General features: G+C 42.8%; 1 long non-coding RNA gene across 2 annotated transcripts; it reads right to left on the reverse strand.

The window, feature by feature from the left end:
• Positions 1-679: 679 nt before the first annotated feature.
• On the reverse strand, positions 680-4,029 carry LOC104436347. Of its 2 annotated transcripts, none has more exons than XR_724029.3 (4): positions 2,671-4,029; positions 2,106-2,144; positions 1,183-1,293; positions 680-1,001 (listed from the first exon to the last, which is right to left on the reverse strand). It is a non-coding gene; the product is annotated as an uncharacterized LOC104436347 (long non-coding RNA). The 2 variants fall into 2 exon arrangements; XR_005550039.1 differs by having other exon boundaries at positions 2,069-2,144.
• Positions 4,030-4,500: the final 471 nt, after the last annotated feature.

Raw genomic sequence — 4,500 nt, forward strand, 5'->3', positions numbered from 1 at the left:
AGACTAATTATTTCAAGTAATATAATCAGTCATTTTTGATAAAGCTAGACAAATCAAATCTAAATATCTGATTTACCCATTGACTTAATAAAATAAATATCATTACCTAATAAATCTTAGGCTAACATCAAATGCGTGTTTCGAGGTATGTTCTCCATGATTAGGGCATGTGCGAGGTTGGCAAATGCATCTTTCTTGTAACTAGGGAAGACAAATTGGTCTACGCATTTGAAAAAAGACAATGATTGCTGCCTAATCGCTTTCTCTTGACGAGGCCTTCCGTACTCTACCCTAACAATAATATTGCAGATGATTTTATGCCCGAAAAGACGGTCACCAGAGCTTGCCCTAGCCAAATCCCGTGTAGAACACGAGGAATTCTATTGTCGCATCGTGTGACGGTGAAGAGACACAACACTGCATATTCTTTTGAACTTGTCATCTTAGCTTATGACAGTCTTCAAGATTTGATGCGATATGCTTGAATGCGCCAGAGGACCCCGATCCCATTGATGGTCAATCGAGTGATGATGCTATAACACGGACTCCGTCTACCACCCTTCTTCCGGGAACGAGGGTATGACAAGAGTCGCCCGTGAGATGTTGCGCTTTTTTAACCAAAGCATGATGCAGTTTCACATGAGAAACGCCAAATCATTGTGTTCCAACACGAAAGGCCCGAACTAAGAACCGCTCATCCGACTTGATATGATTTGAATCTAGAATGGTACGCCGAAATACCATAAAACCGAGGAACTCCCCATTTCCTAAACTGTATAATCCGGCGAGTAAGAGTTTGGAGGTCTAGTTGAATTTGATCATATCAGAGGCAGGTTCCCATCGTGCTGAGGAAAGGAAAACACGGTGATTCCAGCTGCTTGATTTCAGGGTCTCGTATTTCAGGCTTAGTGTCTTCTGGAATCCTATATGGATCTGCTGCAGCCTTGCCTCTGTCCAACACGTCTTGGGGAACACTTTGGAGGACACCGTAAATGGAAGAACTGAAAATTCAGAATTAACCATTTAAAAGCATACTAATAATCTGAACCCTCGAAATAAACCGTCACTAGCAAGGAGAATAACATGTTTCAAGAGACAAAGGCACGTGCGATTAAACAGAAACGAGCAAAAGCATATAGATGTGCGCGCATGCTTTTGAACAGAAAAGAGATAAAGCGATACCTATCTGATGCATCAACTGCAATACCTGTCTTGGCTATCATGGATTTTACCAAGCCATCCGGTTCATTTCTTGATGCATGGAGAGGCAAGGAATCAAGTTCTTTCAATGCTCTACAAGAAAAAAAAAAAATCAGCTCTCTCAAAATGACACTCTTATTGTTTGTAGATGATCATATAACATTTGAAGTTACATAAGGACAAGTTGAAAAGGTGAGAGATGCTTGAGTGATGAATATGCATTCCCTCCAAACTTGGTTTTAACCCATGTAGTGCAGTCTTAAGTCTCAACTAAGGCACCAAATGTTTATCCAGAATCGAGTATTTCATTTTCAGGGGAATATGGGAGCATCTTCTGTGGTGATGAAAACTCAGCAGAACAAAGCTTCTCACAGGCTTTTAGAAATCTTTTCCCAAATGAAGCTTTGCCTTAACACATTTCAAGCAAGAAAAGTTTAAGGAGTAATTGATAAATGAAGGAGGATATGAAGATGCTATTTTTCTACAAATATCATCTCACCGGAAAGAGAATTTGGTGGCATATGCTTGTTTGCAACCCACAAAAGAATTTCGTATCCCCAGAATTTTAAGATTTCAATCTTCTTTAATCTATGTCAAGATAATCATTACAGCAATAAATCTGATTAATGACCCATTAGAAAATTCAGTCATCATCATCTCCTGCGTACTGGATATGATGATGACAAGCAAGCAAAAGCATTCCAAAATAATCTTTATCAAGCATGGCTCACCGCGTCCTAAAATATAAACAAGTAAGAACTCACTGGGAAACAGCTTTGACTTCGACATTACAGTAAAAACAGGAGGGTCATTACCTTTACCCAACTCGAATTAAATATATATATCACCAAAGTCTCAAATGAAGTACCTGAGACATTGACCAACAGTGTTGAGAGCATCTTTACCTTTTCCACTGTCTGAAGCATATCGTGCCACCTATAGTTCTGAAAATTTCCAAAGATATAGAAAGTCAATGCATGCAAAACTGCCATGAAGCAAATGGAAAATGAGCATGAAAAACAATGCTAAAATAACAGTTTTTAGTCTGAGATAAACACTCACATAAGTGTTTTGTCAAATTAGATACAAAAAGAGAGTCAAAAGAGATAATACCACAACACAAACTGATAGAAAGTGTGAAGAAACAATTTGGATAAGCAATTGGACAATGGACACCAATCAACCAAGTATTAATTAAACACGACTCGCTAGTTGCTAGACCTAGTCTATCCAACAATACACTCCACTTCAGCAGATCTTTCAAAAGAGTTGTTCAATAAGCTGGTTTTATGCCTTAGTCAAATTAAATAAATGAAAAAAAAAACAATTCCTTCTGCCAAACTTGCCAAAGGTCAAAAGATTGATTTGTTGGTGGTACTTAGAAGTAAAGGTTAAAAGTGAGAAAGAAAGCAAGAAATTAGTGCATTCGCAGATGAGATCAGCCAAGACCACAGAGGATCCTCAACTTACGACTCTTATGTTAACGCAAAGAGGTCCTGCCGGGCCAGAGCATAAAAGTGTTCGACACGTTGCAAACTCAGGCTTCTCACCTTCTGGAGTTTTCTATGCAATATTGGCATTGCTAAGTGAGGGCCAATCTACCTAATTTGACGAAAGAAGCCCAGTTCCATTAGGCAGCTGAATAACATGAAAAAGTACATTATGGGTGATGTGCGTAATTAGGAATGCTCTCACCTACTGATAAAAAAAGGAAAACTTAATGCAAAGGAGAAGGAGAGATTAGCTAATCCTTAATCTGCAGCTGACTTTAACATTACAGCTGGCACATGAGATCTCCCTAGTGGGTCAAGCCTTTTTCTAATCATTGCGTGTTAAGAAAGCTCAGTATCAAACTCTAGCACCGCAATAACAAGGCAACAAAGAACAACCCCTCGAGAGTTCACCATCCGAATTCTTCACATATTTTTATCCAAAGAAGCTGCCTGCAATGCCATCTGCATTCAACAAAAGGAAAATGAAACTGGAATTGACCGTCAAGAATGCAACTTTACTTCGATTTCTAGTGCGAAGACAACTTCACGGTACAATCACCACCGACACAAACGATCGCATCGAACAAAAGATATGCTCTGGATTCCCACAACACAGCTCACATCACATTACAACAAGAGGGCAGAACGAGTAACATGTGCAAGAAACCGCCTGTCGAAACTTAGCCCGGAAGAAAGGGTCTCGACCCACGCTACTAAATTCAATTGTATCATCAATCACCACCTAAGAAAAAATCCACTCTTCCGCCCATCCCCCTTTTCCCCCCACCTTCCTTTGGTTAGGCCAAAAAAGAAACTAAAGTGGAAATCATCATCCGCAACATAACGAACGCAAAGTGAATCCGACGAACACTTCAAAAAGGCTATCTTGACAGCGACAATGCAATCAATCATTGGCTCCGCGTAAAGGACTCTCCTTGGCCCGCCAAAAGGCTTCCGCATTCGGCTCCGGTACCGTGAAAACCGAACCGGCCACGGATCACCTGGAAAAAGCTTTAAGCCATCCGCAGCGCCAAATTCCACGTAATGCCGGATCACTGAGCTCGACAGACACGATCGACGAACTTCGGAGCGAAATCGTGTGGAGCCGGGAGACGGCGAGGGCGGACGACCGGCGATGACGATCCGGGGAGCGAGCAGGGGGAGAATGAGAACGATCGCCTGGTCTCCAGCCGTTGCGCCGGGAACGACGGCGCGCGCCTTCTTCGGCGTCGATTCCGGCGCCGCCGCGCGCCGGCGAAGGGAGGCGGGGCGATGAAGGAGGCTGTGCTAACGTGCGCGAGGGGGGGCGACGTTGATCGGCGTCGCCATTGGTGCACGTTGCATATAAATATATTATTTTTATTTTTATTTTATCTTTTTGGAGTGGGAGGTGCGACCGAGGTGTTATCCGTTGGTTTCTCCGCCGACGCTGCTCCGGACAGCTTCCTGTGAATTGACGTTTTTGCGTTTGGATGGGCATTTAGAAAGCCCATCCACGCCCCAAAGCTCTTTCACCCAAAAATGGGGTGTTTAAATCTCTCTTGAAGGAGCTTTCAAATGAAAGCCTCTCCTGAAATGCTTTGAAAGCTCGCGCCTGTGGAGACACTGGAGCCTTCTTTCAAGATTTTCTTGACGCCGAGCTCCATTTAATGAAAGTTTTATTTCCTATTCTACCCCAAAACTTTTTGAAAACCCACCGATGCCCCCGCATTTATTTATTTTTTAAATTAAAAAAGAGCCCTTCGCCGACCGGCGAAGGGCGACGGCCGGCGAGCCGGATCTGCGCCGCGGCCGTCACGAGGTCGCC

The sequence above is a fragment of the Eucalyptus grandis genome, chromosome 3, assembly GCF_016545825.1.
Source record: "Eucalyptus grandis isolate ANBG69807.140 chromosome 3, ASM1654582v1, whole genome shotgun sequence".
NCBI lineage: Eukaryota > Viridiplantae > Streptophyta > Magnoliopsida > Myrtales > Myrtaceae > Eucalyptus > Eucalyptus grandis.